The following is a 20,490-nucleotide window of genomic DNA, read 5'->3' as shown; positions in this document are numbered from 1 at the left end:
CATGAGAGTAATCCGCACCACTAATAATCCACACCACTTTAATCCAACAATTAACATCTTGAGAAGCCAAAAGCTCCGTGTTTGTAAGAAACAAATCCATCATTAAGATGTTTTTAACTTCAAACTGGCAAAAATACCAATAAGTCCGTAATCCATAATATTGCTTTCTACAGTGAAAAAGTAATCTTGTCTGAATCAGGAGAGAAATCTGCAAAGATCAAGGACTGTTTACAAGCAAAAACAGCTCAAAGCAAACGTGTGGGTGGATTTTGATGTGAGACATAACACGAAATTCCACTAAAAGCATTATTTTGGCCTGAAGTGGCGTTCTGAAGTTAAAAATGCCTTAATGATAGATTTGTTTCTTACAAACACACAGCTTTTGGCTTCTCAAGATGTTAACTGATGGACTGGAGTGGTGTAAAGTACTTGTGGATTATTGTGATGCTTTTAGCAGCTGTTTGGACTCTGACGGCACCCATTCACATCCATTGGTGAGCAAGTGATGCAATGCTACATTTCTCCAAATCTGATGAAGAAACAAACTTATCCTAACTTGTCCTTGGAAGGCCTGATGGTGAGTACATTATGCAAATATTCATTTTTGGGTGACTGACTGATGTAAACCAGCATGGAAATTCATGCTTTTGATGAGAAAGATAGTTGTTTAATAGGGCAAGATGAACTAGAGATGCATCTTTTTCATCTCGACTGTTTCAAACAGAGATTTGATGCATGATATTTCTGCGCTCTTTGTTTGCTGATTTACATATTTCCCATCTGTAATGAGGGCAGCTCTGTGGCTCAGTGTGGGCGTTGAGGGTGGCCCGAAGGGTTTTTACAGCATGTGTAAAAATGTTGGCATTGAACTTAGCCACAAACATGAGCGTGTGATTCACTTTCCTGTGTGCATGCGGCTTAATAAACATCCGAATACCGAAACACAAGGTACCCCTCGCTTATTCTACGCCGACCCCATCATCAGACGGCCATTTTTAGAGCGCGCCGGAAACATCTCGCTTGGGTGTGGCGCGTTTCTCCAATCCCACTAATGACGGGTTGGTGGGGGATTGTTCTAATCTAGCAAACCCAAAGTTTAAGGAACTTTCCTTCTAACTTTAAGATGGAAAAGACTCGAACGGCCGTTTCCCAAGCACACACATCACCGTACGTCCTCTCGACGCGACCACCAGGAGAGAAAATGGATGTAAAGTGAGCGTGCGTTCCTTTAAATATCAGGCCACCCACTCAAAGACTAACAGAATAACATCCTGAACGTGTGTATTTAAAGGTGAACTCTTTCTGTCTCGTGTTTGGCCACGTATTAATAATTTTATGAGAAGCACTTCAGACGTCTCAGAGGGATTCGTACATGTGGAGCATGTGGGGCTGTTGGCCGGCAAGTCCAAAACTAAATGCAGCAAAAATATACTGTGTCAGCTCCAAAATAGTAAGGACACATTTTTGGTTGTTTTTAAAGGGATAGCTCAACCCAAAACGAGAGTTGTGTCATCATTTACTGTTATCCCACATTATTTTCTATAAAGGATGAATGGAGATGTTTAGCAAGAGGAGATTGCATTGAACTTGGACTGTGATTTATAACAACTTCCAGAAAAGGCAAAAAAGCACCCTTAAAGTAGCTTAAATATGGTCTAAATTGATTAAAAGTGACACTTGAGACATTATTAATGTTAAAAAAGATTTCTATTTCAAATAAATGCTTCTTTTGAACTTTGCATTTATCAAAAAATCCATAAAAATGTGAAGCAGCACAGCTGTTTTCAACATTAATAATAATGATAAATGTTTCTTGAGCAGCAAATCAGCAAGATTTTGTCTATGACTTTTGCACTCTATTACTAATATTTTAAAGTCATATGCTAGCTTTATATGAAAAACAGACCCAAAACACATTGTAAGACTGTAAAAAAAAAATAATAATAATTTTCCAGAAAAATACAGTAAAAATACTAGTGTAAAGATCTTGATTGTAAGTTTACAGTACCGTATTATATACAGTATAAAATTGCAAATAATTTACGTCGTATTAAATGTAATTTGACTGTAAAATACAGTCAAGTTTATGGTTTTTGGAAGTAAAAACTATATTTAATTTTATTGTAAGATGTGCAATATGCTCGTTTGAAGAGATTGCATTAAACTTGCACTGTGATTTATAGTAACAACCTCCAGAAAAGACAAAAAAAGGCAAAAAAGCACTATCAAAGTAGCACAAATATTGTCCAAATTGATTAAAAGTGACAGTAAAGACATTTATAATGCAATAAAAGATTTCCGTTTCAAATAAATGCTTGTTTTGAACTTTGCATTTATCAAAAAATCCATAAAAATGTGAAGCAGCACAGCCGTTTTCAACATTAATAATAATGATAAATGTTTCTTGAGCAGCAAATCAGCAAGATTTTGTCTATATGACTTTTGCACTCTATTACAAATATTTAAAGTCATATGCTAGCTTTATATGAAAAACAGACCCAAAACACATTGTAAGACTTAAAAAAAAAAAAAATAATAAATTTTTCCAGAAAAATACAGTAAAAATACTAGTGTAAAGATCTTGATTGTAAGTTTACAGTACCGTATTATATACAGTATAAAATTGCAAATAATTTACGTCGTATTAAATGTAATTTGACTGTAAAATACAGTCAAGTTTATGGTTTTTGGAAGTAAAAACTATATTTAATTTTATTTTAAGATGTGCAATATGCTCGTTTGAAGAGATTGCATTGAACTTGCACTGTGATTTATAGTAACAACCTCCAGAAAAGACAAAAAAAGACAAAAAAGCACAAATATTAAAAGTAGCACAAATATTGTCCAAATTGATTAAAAGTGACAGTAAAGACATTTATAATGCAATAAAAGATTTCCGTTTCAAATAAATGCTTGTTTTGAACTTTGCATTTATCAAAAAATCCATAAAAATATTAAGCTGCATAGCCGTTTTCAACATTAATAATAATGATAAATGTTTCTTGAGTAGCAAATCAGCAATATGTTGTTTATATGACTTTTGCAATGTATTACAAATCTCTTATATTTTTTTATCTCATAAAAAAAATAGACCCAAAACCAAAGATTGACTGTAAAAAATGTAATTTTACAGAAAAATACAGTGAAAATGCTAGTGTAAATACAGTACCGTATCATATACAATATAAAATTGCCAATAATTTATGTCATATTATATGTCATTTTAATGTAAAATACAGTCAAGTTCATGGTTTTTGGAAGTAAAAACTATATTTAATTTTATTTTAAGATGTGCAGTATTCTCTTTTGAAGAGATGGCATTGAACTTGCACTGTGATTTATAACAACAACCTACAAAAAAGGCAAAAAAGCACCATAAAAGTAGCATAAATATTGTCCAAATTGATCAAAAGTGACAGGAAAGACATTTATAATGTTACAACAGATTTCTATTTTAAATAATTGCTAATTTTGAACTTTGTATGTAGCAAAAATTATTTGTATGATGTTTATATGACTTTTGCACTGTATAACAAATCTTTTAAAGGCGTATGTTGGCTTAATATGAGAAACAGACTCAAAACACAAAGCTAGATTGTAAAAATATTTGTAAATGTTTACAAAAAATACAGTAAAAATGCTACAGTACCTTGTAAAATTGCAAATAATTTACATCATATTATATGTAATTTTACTGTAAAGTATAGTCAAGTTTATAGTTTTTGAAAGTAAAAACTATAATCATTTTGTAGAAGTTCTTCAGAGGGATGCATACATATGAAACAAAACTGTAGACCGGCAAATGGAGCAAAATGCAAAAATCTACCATAGATATCAGTTCGAATCTAGTAATGAAATTTTTTTAGTGGTTTTGGAGTCGTCTTAAAGGTAAATTGTTTTTATATAATTTAAATAATATATATTTTTACATTTAATGAATACACATATTATTATTTATTTTTAATGTATTATTTATTTACGTTTTTATTTATAATTTAATTCACTCATTCATTTGCATTTTTTATTTATAATTTAATTACATTTTTTTTGGATGAGCGTATGGACAATCACCATTCAACCTGCTCTGTAGGAGACGGCGCATTTTCCGAACACGGCGTTTATGTCATGGTCCGCTTTTAGCCGAGGTGACTCACCGTGTCGCAGTCTGGTGTGAAGGAGTCGTAGGTACCCATGATTCCTACGCTCTGGGCTTTTCTTGGAATGTGCTCGGGCCGTAGGATTGTTCTCCTTCCTGACCCTCGGCAGTCCTTTTGTCTCCGGAGCGGCGTGTGCTAATTACAGAATTCCGCCAGCGTGCCGAGGCCGTTCGGCTCTTTTGCTCCCATAAAGGAACGGGCTGGGGATATTTTTGGGACCTTTAGCTATGCTTTGCCCTTGCACAAATGACAGGAAGATGCTGACACATAATTGTACCATTCTGAAATGCCCCACATACGAGACGCCAAGTCAATTCCAAAAGCTTAATTGACTATAATGCCACGAGTCAATTGTAGCCTTTTCGCTTGCAAGGTGATGTTGTTTGCAGACCTACATTTGAAAAGTTAACCACATGACCTCATGCATGCAGCTTGGTTACGCTTTTAGAAAGCACTTGATTAGTATTGAAGGCCTTAAAGGGTAAAGGGATAGCTCACTTAAAAATTAAGAGGTGTCCATACAATGAAAGTCAATGGGGTCTAATATTTTGAACTTGATTATAAGTGTGTGTTACTAGGTTTGAAACAACATGAGGGTGTGTAAAAGATGATTAAATTAGATTTTGGGGCGAACTAATCCTTTAGAGATACTTAAAGTATGTCTCACTGTCTTTCTGGTTGTACTACTATTTTAGCATTTTTTTTGAAAGAAATTAATGCTTCATTCATCAAGCATGGGTTACACTGATCAAAAGTAACAGTAAATACATTTATAATGTTGTAAAATTTATATTTAATAAAAATGGTGTTCTTTTTAAATTTTTACCCATCAAATAATCCTGAATAAAATAAAATGTATCACTATTTTTTACAAAAATGTTACGCAAAATATTATATATATATTTTAATTTATTTTTATTTTATTTTATTTTATTTTTAATATATTTAGTTTTTTTAAAGCAATATATAGTACATTTTAATTTTTTTATAATATGCAATAGTATTATTTTATTTTTAATTTCCTTTTTTTATTTGTATGAGTTAATGTCGTAAAATCTCTAACACTAACTTCTAATGATTCATTTTTTATTTTATTTTATTTGTTTTAACAGTATGTATAACATTAATAGCATTTTATTGTATGCAGTAGTATTTTATTTTATTTTGTATTATGCAGGACTCAGCTGGAAGCTACTCTTTATTTTATTTTATTTTTATTTTTTAGCATGACTTAACTGGGAGGTACTATTATTTATTTTATGCAGGACTCAACTGGAAGGTACTGTTTTATTTTTTATTGGTATTATCATTATTATTATTATTATTATTTTTTAAGAAATTCATAATTTGGATGGATTACATTGATCAGAAGTGACAGTAAATACATTTATAATGTTTCAAAATATTTCTATTTCAAATAAATGCTGTTCTTTTGAACTTTCTACTCATCAGATAATTCTAAGAAATAAAATGCATCGCCATTTACACAAAAATGTTACGCTGAATGTTATATATATTTTTTTATTTTAATATATTTAGTTTTTTATTTTAAATGCAATATTATTTTTTAATAATATGCAATAGTATTATTTTATTTAAAATTTCCTTTTTTATTTTTATTAGTTAATATGCTAGTAATAATTTCTAACACTAACTTCTAATGATTCATTTTTAAAATTCAGATTTGATCAAAGAAATAAATTACATTTTGCAATATATTCGCATAGAAAGCAGATATTTGAAATTGTAAAACAATTTCACAGTTTTACTGTTTTTACTGTATTTTTAATCAAATAAATGCAGCCTGGGAAGAGACTTGACTGCAATACCCACATTTTTTACATCATTTTTAAATTTATTCTAAACTGGATTGACAATCCACCGCCATTTGGAACAAACACACAAAAGTATAAATAAATAATGCTTTTTATATAATTTAGCCATTGCAGAATGTTCTGTACTCAATGAAATAGTACAACGTTGTAAAACGACATGGTTCATGTTGAGTTGCTGCCCAAATTTCTGTGTTTTCTTTCTTTCATTGGGCCAAAGGATGAACTGAGTGCGCTATAGGGGAATGACATGGGCCCATGAGAACATCTGTGTGTTTTGTGAGTCATTTTTTCTACCCTGACTTTACAGCAAGTGCTTGTGAAGTGACTCAGAGCAGCGGTGTAACTCAGCAGAGGCCTGCCGTTCCTGTGAGCTCACCGCCGGCGTGTGCTGTGAGATCTGCGAGCGCTTCGTCTTTTATACCGCCGCTCAAAATAAGCGCCCTCCCATTGGCTGAGAAAACCGCTCTCGTTGAATCACACCAAGCCAATTAGACAGTGACACTTCCTGGCCCGTGAAAAGATGTTTCCTGTTGATAGAAGGTGCTGGAGAGCGAGAGCGGCTGCGGCCTCCCGTCGCTTTCCTGGACCTCGCTGTTGTTGTACAAATACGCTCGTAGTTCTGCGGTCGGTGGACATGAAAGCACTATTATTGACGTTTTATGTTCCAGGAATAATCGTAGGCCGTTTTTTTTATTTGTGCTGCTTGCTAAATCAAGCGTCACTATTACTAGTGTTCATATTAGTGTTAGTTATGTGATGAAACCTCAGATCTCTTATTACACTTTCTATTTTACTTTAATTTATTTTCTTTCACAGATACATAGTACACTTTTACACACATTTTACTGTCATTTTTGATCAATTGAATGCATATATATATATATATACACTACCATTCAAAGTTTGGGGTCAGTAAGACTTGTAATAGTCTTTAAAGAAGTCTCTTATGCTCATCAAGGCTGCATTTATTTGATTAAAAATATAGAAAAAAAAAAACAGTAATATTGCAAAATGTTTTTACAATATAAAATAATGTTTTTTATTTTAACATACTTTAAAATAGAATTTATTCCTGTGATGAAAAGCTGAATTTTTATCAGCTGTTACTGCAGTCTTAAGTGTCACATGATCCTTCAGAAATTATTCTAATATGCGGATTTATTATTAGAATGATCAATGTTGGATAATATCAACAGTTGTGCTGCCAAATATTTTTTGGAACCTGTTTTTTTTTTTTTTTTTCAGGATTCTTTCATGAATAACAAGTTTAAAAAGTACAGTGTTTATTCAAAATATAAATATTTTATAACAATGTAAATTATTTATTATTAACTTTTAATAAACTTTTAATTATTAGCTTAATACATCCTTGGTGAATAAAAGTATTAATTTCTTAAAAAAAAAAAAGAAGAAAAGAAACAATAAAAATGTACTGACCCCAAACTTTTGAATGGTAGTGTATATATATATATATAATTTATTTTTTATTTTCAAAGCAGTACATAGCATAATTTTTAATAGTGCAATAGTATTATTTTATTTTAAATTTTAATATAGTTTTTGTATAGTACATTTTATTTAATAGTATGCAGGATTCAACTTGAAAGTACTATTTTTTTTAATAGAACTGTTTTTTTTTTAATTGTAGTGTTCACAATATATATATACATATATATATATATGTGTGTGTGTGTGTGTGTGTGTGTGTGTGTGTGTATATATATATATATATATATATTTTATTTTTTTTTGTTATTTTATTTTAAAAGCAGTAAATAGTACAACTTTTAATAGTGCAATAGTATTATTTTATTTTAAATTTAAAAAAAAAAATTTTTATAGTGCATTTTATTTATTGCTGGTGTGTTTATTTGGTATTATATGCTGGTATTTTCATTTTATTTTATTGTCTTTTGCCCTATTATTTTATTAAATACTGTTATTTATTTTTTTATTATAACATTTTATTTTATTTTTTGCTCAATTGTAATTATTTTTATTAAATACTATTATTATTTTTTTATTATTACATATTTTGTTTTATTTTTTATTTTATTTTATTTTATTATGCACAGTACTTTTTTTTCCATTTGTGCTGTTTGCTAAGTCAAGCATGACTATTGCTGGTGTGTTTATTTGGTATTGTATGCTGGTATTTTCATTTTATTTTATTGTCTTTTGCCCTATTATTTTATTATATTTTATTTTTTGATAAATTTTATTTAATTAAATACTATTCTGTATTTTTTATTATTACATATTTTATTTCATTTTATTTTATTGGCAGAACTGTTTTTTTTTATTGTAATGTGCACTAAATTATTTTTAAACATTTTATGTAATTTATTTCTGTAATTAAAGCTGGAGGAAAAAAAAAAAAATATATATATATATATATATATATATTAGTATAATATTTCTTTTTTATTTTAAAAGCAATATGTAGTACAATTTATTTTTTAATGGTGTGCAATAGTATTATTTTATTAGAAATTTTGATTATGTTTTTTTTTGTGCAGGACTCAACTGGAAAATACTTATTTTATTTTATTTTGTGGACTGTACCTTTTTTTTTTTGTAGTGTCATAGTGGTTTTGTAGTGTTTTTTTTTTTGTGGTGTTCACAAAATTATGCATCACTATTATTAGCATTTATAATTGCGGTTAGTGAATGTATGTATCGTGTTGCAGTGTTTGTGCTCAAGACATTAATTATTCTTTAAATAATAATTGCAAAAATAATTGCAATACTATATATATATATATATATATATATATATATATTTTTTTTTTATTTTTTTTTTTTAATGCAGTTGATTGTATAATTTCTTTTTTAATAGTGTGCAATAGTATTCTTTTACTTTAAATGTAATTTTTTTTTTTATATACTACATTTTATTTTATAGTACGCAGGACACAACTGGAATGTAGTGTAGTGTTTACTAAATTATGCAATTATGCAAATTATGTTGTATGTGTGCATCGCCTTGCAGTGTTTGTGCTCCAGACATGAATTGCCTGATTCCTTAAATAATAATTGCAAAAAAAAAAAAATTGCATTGCATTTTTATTACAAAATTGATGCATTATTTTTACAGTGCAAAAAAGAGAGAACATACATACACAAAAAATGCATTACTTTTTTAGTCTAAAGCTGTAGTGAGATGAAAATGTCTGTTGTTTGCACTGGAAAGTTGAGTCGTGCTGCAGGAAATCACATGCACACAAACACGCAGTAACATCGTATGTGTTTAAACAGCAGCAGGTTCATGCTTTCACATGCATGTAGAGACGTTTCCTCTGTTTGTGCTGAACAGTGGAAACACGCTGTCTAAACAAACACTCATGACCTCACAGACGTTTGCCATGTTTAGACGGCAGTGGGAATGAAGCGCTCACTCATATTTTCTAGTTGTGTTCAGAATACTGTGCTACGTGTGCTGTTTTGGCAGTATGTATACTGTGTGTAGGATGCATTTATTGTATGCATAGTAAAAAAATCTGGATTGCATTTGCCAAAATGTATATCAGGAGCACAGATACTGTATCCCACAATGCAATATACTCAGCCATTTTTGACCATTTTTTTTGTGTTTGAACTGAAATCAATATCAGCTGTAATTTTTTAGCATCTCCTTGTTGGTTCATTATTTGACCAGAATGCCAAGCCAATGCCATTTTCTTTTTGCTTTTGGGCTGTTTGCTAGGTCAAGAAAGCTAGTGCTTATATTAGTGTTAGTTATGTGATCAAAACTTTAATATTTTATTTATACATACATGTTTTTTTTTATTTGTTCTGTTTGCTCTAACACTGCCATTATTTTATTTATGTATATACATTTTGAAAAATTAATCTTTAAATCAATATATTTTCTAAGTCAAGCACTATTCACTATTACTGGTGCTCACTATTTATTATTATAAATTATTTTATAATAATAAATATAAAATAATATTTATTTTAAATTTATAATTTAAATTATTTTATTTAATACTGTTATTCAATTTTTTATTATTATTACATTTATTTATGCACATACATTTTTTCAAAAATAATCTTTAAGTATATTTTCTAAGTTAAGCACTATTCACTCTTACGGGTGCTCATTGTTAGTGATTTGTTTATTATTATTATTATTTATTTATTTTGTTTTTTGGTCAATTTTAATTATTTTATTAAATACTATTATTCATATTTTATTATTACATTTATTTTATTATTACATTTATTTTATTTTATTTTATTTTTTGCTCTATTTTAATTATTTTATTAAATACTATTATTAATTTTTTTATTATTACATATTTTGTTTTATCGTTTATTATATTTTATTTTATTATGCACAGTACTTTTTTCCATTTGTGCTGTTTGCTAAGCCAAGCATGACTATTGCTGGTGTGTGTATTTGGTATTATATGCTGGTATTTTCATTTTATTTTATTGTCTTTTGCCCTATTATTTTATTTTCTTATTATTATTTTTGTTTGTTTTTTGCTTAATTTTATTTTATTAAATACTGTTATTTATTTTTTTTATTATAACATATTTTATTTTATTTTTTGCTCGATTTTAATTATTTTATTAAATACTCTTATTCTTTTTTTATTATTACATTTATTTTATTTTATTGTATTATGCACAGTTCTTTTTTTTATTTATGCTCTTTGCTAAGTCAAGTATGACTATTACTGGTTCTCATTTTTTGTGATGTGTTCATTATTATTCATTTGAAATTTTTGTTTTTTACTTTTTTGCCCTTTTATTTTATTTTATTTTTTGCTCGATTTAAATTATTTTATTAAATACTATTATTATTTTTTTTATTATTACATATTTTGTTTTATTTTTTATTTTATTTTATTTTATTATGCACAGTACTTTTTTCCATTTGTGCTGTTTGCTGTCAAGCATTACTATTACTGGTTCTCATTTTTAGTGATGTGTTTATTGTTATTTTAATTTTTCGTTTTATTTGTATCATTTTGGTGATACTAAAGCTCCATGAATGCTCTCGTCACTCTCTCTTTGCACTTTCAGTTCTCCATTGTTCAGTATTGCATTGGCATGAACTCGAGGTTTAAGAAGGAGTGCAATGTTTTGTATTATCACTACAGTGAGTAATCAGATTTACTTTACTAATGTTCAGGTCACACTGTCCCATGTCACTGACTTTAATAAACATTTCATAAAGTGACAGCATTTTCATCACGTCCTTCCAGATAAACATTCCCTTACCATGCATCAAGGCGACTTCCGGTACAAATGTGTTTTGCGCAACACGGGAGCCGTGGACGTTTACAGTAAGCACTGTCACTCCTTCATTTTCTCTCGAATTCTGTGGTTTTATTTGCGGAAATCGCTATTTACAAGCTACTGCACATTCTCAAAAGGCAGTGGGGATGGGATTGCCATCTGCATTGTCACTGCATTGTTTTTATGCAGTATGATGCAAGAAATATGCAAAACCGCGTTTGGTAGCTTTTATCAGTGACAATAAAAAAGTGTGACTTCTTCACACAATGAGAAGATGCTTATGGTAGTTAGTCGGAATTTTATCTCTACCGCATAATAGTCGTGGTCACCAATCATTAAATAACAAAAACAAATACCCCTGTTACTGTCAACACTGAGGCCTGTTACGGTTTCCGTAATGACATGCTTGATAACTCTCATGATTTATGTGGTGAGATTAAGAAAAACAGGAATGACATCAGATATTTAATGTTTTACAAACAAATGTTTTATTGCACATGCAGCTTTACTAAGGCCATAATTTAGGTCTTTTGTTTGGTGAAATATACCCAAATTGTGCTGTTTATAACATTTTAATTCAAATCGGTCGGTGAGTTCTTCTGCTCACCAAGGTTGTTCTTATTTGATTAAAAATACACTAAAATAGAGTAAAAATGTGAAATATTATTATGGTTTAAAATAACTGTTTTCTATTTGAATATCTGTTAAAATGAAATTTATTTCTGCGAGTCAAATCTGCATTTTCAGCATCATTACTTCAGTCTTCAGCGTCACATAATCCTTCAGAAATCATTCTAATATGTTGATTTGCTGCTCAAGAAATGTTTTTAAATATTATAAATATTGAAAACATTTTTACTTTTAGGGAAACTGATTTTTTTTTTTCAGAATTTTTTGATGAGTAGAAAGTTCAAAATAGCTGGATTTATTTTAATAGAAATCTTTTGTAACATTATAAATGTCTTTACTGAAAACATTGAATATGAAACTTTAGTTTAGTTTAACTACTTTAAACCAAGCAGTGACCTCCCAAAATTTCAGTAAAATGAATCTCTTTTCTCCTAGTCAAAAATCAATTTCTAAAACTTTTTTATTTTTGTGGAAATTGTGATTTTTTTTTTTTCAGGATTTTTTGATGAATAGAAAGTTCAAAAGAACAGCATTTATTTCAAATAGAAATCATTTTAGTAAAAGTTTGTTTAGACAGTAATGCTTTTAATAAAAACATATCATTTTAGTCTCTGTGCAGCATTTTAGGTCTTTGTTTGGTGAAATATTTACCCAAATTCTGCTGTTTATCACAATTTTGAAAGAAGAGTTTTTTGCTCACCAAGGCTGTTCATATTTGCTTAAATATACAGTAAAAAACAGTGAAAATGTGAAATATTATTACAATTTAAAATAACTGTTTTCTATTTGAATATATTTTAAAATGAAATGTATTCCTCTGATGTAAATCTGAATTTTCAGCATCATTACTTCAGTCTTCAGTGTCACATGATCCTTCAGAAATCATTCTAATACATTTTTAATTATTATAAATATTGAAAACATTTTTACTTTTAGGGAAACTGTGATACATATTTTTTTCAGGATTCTTTGATGAATAGAAAGTTCAAAATTGCAGGATTTATTTGAAATAGAAATCTTTTGTAACATTATAAATGTCTTTACTGTCACTTTTGATGAGTTTAATGCATCCTTGATTAATAATCACCAAGCAATTGGTCACCAAGCAGTGACCTCTCAAAATTTGAGTAAATATGAAACTCTTTCCTCCTAAAGTGACACCAGTGCATTCTTAAGTGCTGTTTCACAAATTGCAAAAACTTCTACAATCTTCACACGTTTTCCAAAAAAGCGTGTTTGACATGAAACAGTCAGTAGGTCAAACAGAACTTGCTCTGTGAAATCCTGGACCTCTTAAAAAAAAAGCAGCTCTTTCTCAGCAGCACTTGCTTAAAACACCTCATTCTAGGAAAAAGAATGTGCGCCCTTGTTCCAAATATAGCGTCTTTGGTCAGCAGAGTTTCTCCTGGTTGTGGCTCTGGGAAAGGAGGCTTTTGATCTGGGTCAGGCCCTGTGTATGTTGTTTACTCAGGGCTCGAGGCAGTCGAGGGCCCCATATTCTGGCCAGAACTGCGGTCGCACATACTCAAGGCCGAGAGGCCGACCACAGACTGACCAGAAGGACACAATCCAGAGCTCAGGCATGTTAGAAACTCGTTAGCTTGAATTTCCACGCAACTTCTTGAAAATAAAGGTTCTTCAGCGGTTCTTTAGAATGCTTTAGGTTTTTGTTTGTGCAAGGTTCTTGAGTTGGTATATGGTTCTTTGTAGATAAAACAGTTCAAAAAGCATCAGTATTTTGGGAGAATTTTATATAATGTTCGTGACAATTAAGGATATTTCTCATTCTTATTAGTATAATGTGGAAAAATAATCATATGTTGCTTATATTATAATGTATTTATATAGTATTTCACTATTTGTTGTTTGCCTTTAACTTATGCTGATTTAAATTGCAAAAATTCAGTCCAGAATTACAAAAATAAATGTTTACAAATGTAAAAAGTCCACAAATGAGTATTTACATGTGCTTTATTGTCAGGAATCCTTAAAAAAGGACCGTAAAAAGACTTATAAAGATGTTGTGGTATGTTTGCATTATTTTTTTTTTTTATAGCAATTAAGCAAAGTTTATCCCAAATATCATTAGAAAATCTCATTCTCATTAGTGTAATGTCTAAAAATATATAGTATACATATAGTATTTTACATAATTGTACTATTTATTGTACTGCTAATATGTATAATAATAATAATAATAATAATAATAATAATATATATATATATATTTTTTTTTATAGCAATTAAGCACATTTTTATCCCAAATATCATTTTAAAAAACATAGTAAATAATCATATAGTATTTATATTGCAAAGTATTTTAATATAATTGTACTATTTATTATAGTGCCTTTAATTTATGCTGTTATAAATTTAAAAAAAAATTAAATAAAGAATTCTGAAAACAAATATGCAATAAAATATGTGATAAATAATATTTAATTCATATGTGTCACATTTTTTAAAAATATTTTTTTCAATGATTTTGGGATTAAATGTGATCTGGATGATATGTTTTTTAAAATTCTTTACAAAAAAAATAAATGTTTACAAATTACCAATATATATATATATATATATATATATATATATATATAAGCCTCATAAAGACGTATGGAATATATAAGCATATTTTTTTTATCTCAAATATCATTAAAAAATCTCATTCTCAGTGTAATATCTAAAAATAATCATATAGTATTACTATATGTATACAATAAATATTGTACTATTTATTGTACAGCCTTTAACTTATGCTGATATAAATGACAAAATTTAAATTAATATTTTTTTTTCTTTTTACATTTTTTACAATTATTTTCACCTATGATTTTGGGGTTAAATGTGATCTGGAAAAAAAGAAGAACAAAAAACATAGTAAAGTATTTTTTAACATTATTTTTCTTATGCTGATTTAAAATACAAAAATTAAATATGAATTATGAAAACAAATCTTTAATAATATATGTAATAAATAATAACATTAATTAAATATGTAATAAATAATAATGTATTTTTCTGTATGATTTTGGGATTAAATGTGACCTGGACATGTTTTTGTGATTTCTTAAGACTACATGAGTAAAGGGGGATGTGTGGTATCATATATATATTTTGCAAGACGTTTCATATACTCAGAAATCCCTGTAATTACTGTAAACATGAGCTATAGAGCCAAGTCATGCGTCATTTCCAAACACATTTGTTGCAGCTGCATGTTAAAATTCATCCCTAAATTTGCTTTTATAGGCACAGCAGTGAAAGTTTTTCTAGTTCATTAAAAAATGGCAGCGGTGCTGTTTTTCAGTCAGGTGCTGGTCAGACTCGGCTAGAGAGAGTGTAATGTCTACGGACGTGTGTGTATGAGATTACACAAGATCCTGTAAATCTGGACTGTGTTCTTAAGTGTGCTCTATATAGGTAATGATAGCATGTGTAACTGAAACACAAGAATACATAATCGACAGCGTGATCTACGTTTCTCGTTTGTTTTTGTGGGACGAATTCTTTCATCTGTTTCCCAAACACAATACACTAACTTACATCACCAGAGAACACAATGCATGTTGAGTCAGTGACTCTGATTAACTACTTACAAGCAGGATGTGTGTTTTATCACTGTTTCCTACAAGGAGGATGATGGTGATTAACTTTTACTAATCAGAGTTTAAAAAAGAAACCTATTTAACACGCTCCATCAGATTATGTAAGACGCTTGTGGTTAAAATGATGAAAAGAGGAGGATTTACTGTGTGTAATGTAGAATCGAGTTAAAAGGTCAAGACAACTGGGTTGAAATGTACATTTCCAGGTAATTTTTTATCATTTGAAACTTATTCGAAAATAATGTGAAATTACATTTTGCATAAGAAAATGAAGGCCTTTTTTGAATTGTGACATTTAAGCTCATTTCCCTTCATTTACAGTAATATTATTATGTGTTTTACTATTGAGTTTGCTTGTAATTCTCATTATTCTCAGTGATAATTCTCATTAAATTCTCATTACGATAATGAAAAAGATCATTTTGGAAACACAATGTTTTTATGTGCATGTAAATTAAAGTACAGCTTAATGTTATTCATGTACATCTTAAAATAAATCTGGTCACATTTAATCCCAAAATCATGGGGAAAAAATAGATTGTTATTCATTACATATTTAATAAATGTTATTATTTATTACATATTTGATTACATATTTGTTTTCATAATTATTTATTTAATTTTTGTAATTTAAATCAGCATAAGTTAAAGACAGTACCACATCATTTAAAAACATCATTTATATATACATACATATATATATATATATATATATATATATATATATATATATATGGTCATTTTTAAGATCCATTATGATTCTTGAAAATAAAGCACATTTAAATGATCATTTGTGATTTTTTTTAATGCATTTGTAAACATTTATTTTATTTGTAAATAAATCACAAAAACATATCCAGGTCAGGTTAATCTCACTGGAATTAATAACAATTAAAAAAAAAAAAATTTTTTTTTTTTTTTATGAGATTTGGATGAAAAAATATGCTTAATTGTTATAAAAATATTGCAACCATGCCACAACATCTTTATGAGGCTTTTCTTAATATGTATATGTAAGGTCCCAATAAAGCACATGTAAATACTAATTTGTAGACTTTTTTATATTTGTAAACATTTACTTTTGTAATTCTGGATTTAATTTTTGTAATTTAAATCAGCATAAGTTAAAGACAGCACAACACTCTATAATTATTTTACAGTATAAGCAATATAGGATTATTTTTTCCACATTACTAATGACAATGAGAAATATGCTTATATATTTCTTATCTATTTAATATAAACAAATAAATTAATAAAAAATAATAATATAAAAAATAAAAATATAAATATAATAAATATATAAAATATAAATATAATAAGTGTATATAATATATTATAATTTGTGTTTTATCATTTATAATTTTATAATTTATTATATTGTAATATCAAGTTTTAATGTGTGTAATTGTCATGACATTGCAAAAAAAAAAAAAATAGTTTCTCTTCATTTGTGTTTAAATATGACAAAGATCTGTTACTGAAGATTTATGATCACATTCTTAGGCAGCAAGTAGTAACCGAATGCACAACCGTAATCACAAGTAACTTTTTCCAATGGGAAAAAAATGCACACACACACACACACACACACACACACAAAACTCCTGTATATGGGCCTTTCTACAGAATTGGTCCAAAGTCAGAGTTGAAAACATTTTTCCAAAAAAATGTGTATGTATGCAAATTGTATAATATTCAGGGTACACATTTCTAGTAATTATTCTTATATATTATTTTCAGAAAGTTTTGGAATATTTGTCCTCTACCCAAATTTGTCACTACCAAAACACAGTAATAATAGTATAATTAAAAGGGTTATATTGACCTATTAAGATTTAGCTTACATCTAGATTGTAAATATATATATATATATATATATATATATATATATATATATATATATATTATTTATTTATTTATTTATTTTTTTGCTACTTTATTAATTTTGTAGAGGTAAATCCATAACAATTTATTTTTTAACAATATTTCAAGTGTAATTTATGAGATTTGTTGTATTTCCAATACAGTTTCTCTTTGTAAAAGGCAAAAAGTTGATCATACTGATTTCAGAGTTAAGAATCCGGTAGGTTGAATATATAGTGAATCAAAAACTATTATAACATCTTAGTTTATAATTCAGTATACTTTATCTTTGACAAAATCCCATGTTTCGGTAGTGACAGTAATGCTTTGGTAGCGACCACATCACATTACAGAATTTTAACTTGCATACTAAAATAATACAAAAACATACTAAAATACAAAAAAAACTCATAGCTGTACTTAAATTTTGTTTATTTCCCCCAAATATGAAGATTATGTGTTCCCTTTTGTCACTACTGAAACAATTCTGTGGAATAACACCCAAAAAAACAAAGATGTCACTACCGAAACTCCACCAACTGTTTCGGTAGTGACAATTTTAGATACTTGTGAACCTAGCTCAAATATGCTAATCAGCACATGGTTAGCTAGCATAGTTCTGAACAGTTGTACACATATTAAAAAAAAGATGTTATGGAATAACTTGCAAAAAATGTGTGCTTAATTGCAGAAAAAGGTAGTGACGCTCCTTAAAGTTACACACTTTTTTTAGACTGTTGAACACATTTACCTCAAAATGATAAGACGTATCTACTCACATCTTGTAGCTATGAGAGAGGGGACACAGGAATATTTCCTGATCATAAATTTATGGGTTTAGTTAAAATCAGTCTGAGCCAATGGACTAAAAAACATACACTGTTTCGGTAGTGACATGAAGAATACGGGACGATTTTTTTTTTTGCATAGTTTATACCGAAAATATCCTTTTTTTTTTTTTTTTTTTGAACTTTTGAATCAAAAAGATACTTTTAAAAACAACAACGGAAAAAATACAAAAATTATTTCAGTTGAAATTTAGAGGTTAGTGTTCAGGACAGCCACCTCCCAATTAAAAGTAAACAATAAATGATGATTTTATTTATATTAAGCTTACTGATATTTGAAATATTATTGTGGGTTTCAATGGATAATAGAGGGATATGAATAAACATCTAAGATCAAAGATTTTTTGGTTGTGGGACAGCAGTTTGCACCAATTCTGTAGAATGTCCCATATAATCATTTAAGCCTATGCACTTGTTTTTATTCTTCTTGTTGTTTATTTGATAATCATTTAACATTCCCTAACCAATATATTTCTAATCTGTTCCCCAATCCAGTCTATTTCTAGAACACTTGGAGGCCTAATCTGCTGCTGCTTTCATGTGAAAGTGCCAAGAAAAGAAATGTAAATAGCAGAAGATATCAACGGTTGAATCTGTCTATTGTGAAGCGTCGTACCCTGAGGGATCAGCTCGAGTGGTAACACTAGTCCAGCCGGCCCGGGTTACTCTCCTTAACCCGCTTTTGTGTGAAGAGTGTAAGGAGCGTTCCCAAACAAAGGTGAGGAACGGATCTTTCTGTGGCCGGCCTGCTGTATTGTGAGTGCATGTGTGAGTCATGAGCGCTTGGATGGGAACTGCTAGAGAACATTGGATGAACTCTTCCTTTGTGTTGTATTTATAGCGTGAGTCACCTTACGAATCGGCCATGTGACCTCAGCGACTGCATGGGTGTGTGTTTGTATATGTGTGTGTGTATTGGTATTCCCTACGTTACGACGACCAAATGTTTCCTCCATACCATTTTTTGGTCCTTATGAGGAAACAAGCTTATAAATCAGGCATTAGGTGTTTTTTTTGAGCATGTGATCTAGCATGCACGGTCTGTGAGGACACAAGTGTGTGTAATGACACGAGTATTTCAACGTAAACATGGTTTATGTGGTTTCCACTTCCTGTGTCCTCATAAACCAAATTGCTTAAAAACAGTGTTTTTGACATTCAAAAAATGCCAGTAGCTTTCTGTTTAGAGGGTAAAGGGATAGAATGAATATGGTCCCATGTCAATTATGATGCTGTCTTGTGTAGGCGGTAGGCAGCTCTCGAAGTTTTGGAACAGAGTTCAAGTATGGCACCATAACATGAGGTAGGTGTGGTTGTCCTCGGTTGACCGAGAGCTTGGTGTGTGTGTGTTGCTGGATGTGTTTTACAGCCTCATACAAACACACACACAGACAATCAGACGACATTAAACGCATCAGAACTGCTGACTGACCATCTTATCATACTTCGGCAGACACAAATACCAGAGCAGACGGACAGTAGAGTATCGATGGTTACGTAACTACACTCAAATTCTTTTACTGCCACACACACGATCATAAATGTTTTATTTGATATCGCACTTTACTGCATGTCAAATTGCAATTCAGCTTCCACAAAAGACTGTTTCCATTCATAGCTCAGAACATTTCTCTTAAAATTCCTGAGGAAAAATAAAACAAACACAAATGAGTCACTAGCTGTCGTTTAGTAAGATTATAAAGCTATAAAATGAATGTGGGGAGCAGCACGTTGAGATCTTTTGTCATTTGTTTGGTGCACTAAAACAAAATGTGTAGAATTTACTTTAAAACTGTTTAAAAATGTCACCCTGGACCACAAAACCAGTTTTAAGAAGAAATAGCCAAAAATACACTGTATGGGGAAAAATGATTGATTTTTTGTTTAGGCCAAAGTCATTAGGATATTAAATTTTGACAACTTCAGTGGAGATTTTCTCAATATTTTGATTTTTTTGCACCCTCAGATTTTCAAATAGTTGTATCATCAATGGAAAGCTTATTTATTCAGAAAAATGGACCATTATTATTAAAATAAATAAAAAACCTTTATGACTGGTTTTGTGAATGGCATTGCATTAAATTAAAGTTTAAATTTTAAATTTTTAAATTTTAAATTAAAGATTTAAATTTTAGTCTTCTATAACATTCTCTAATAATCTTTGTTTTGTTTACAACTTTGAAAAATCAATGTTAAAAGTGTATCTTCCAAAATCTGAGCATAGTTTGAGACATTTCTGACTTCTGATATGTCAGAAGAGAGTGAGTGTTTTGCAGGAGAAACTTCTGAGAAGCAG

The 20,490-nt window shown here is 29.3% G+C and overlaps 1 long non-coding RNA gene across 1 annotated transcript in view; it reads left to right on the top strand.

Annotated features, from left to right (window-relative positions):
* LOC127182250 (uncharacterized) overlaps positions 1–18,876 on the top strand; it is a 45,837-nt gene extending 26,961 nt beyond the window's left edge. Inside the window, exon 3 of the long non-coding RNA XR_007829864.1 lies at positions 18,690–18,876. This is a non-coding gene — a long non-coding RNA (uncharacterized LOC127182250). The remainder of the gene's footprint in view (positions 1–18,689) is intronic.
* Positions 18,877–20,490: the final 1,614 nt, after the last annotated feature.

The sequence above is a fragment of the Labeo rohita genome, chromosome 2, assembly GCF_022985175.1.
Source record: "Labeo rohita strain BAU-BD-2019 chromosome 2, IGBB_LRoh.1.0, whole genome shotgun sequence".
Classification (NCBI taxonomy): Eukaryota; Metazoa; Chordata; class Actinopteri; order Cypriniformes; family Cyprinidae; genus Labeo; species Labeo rohita.
The sequence above is the reverse complement of the archived record's forward strand: the minus strand, read 5'-3'. Positions and strand labels throughout refer to the sequence as shown.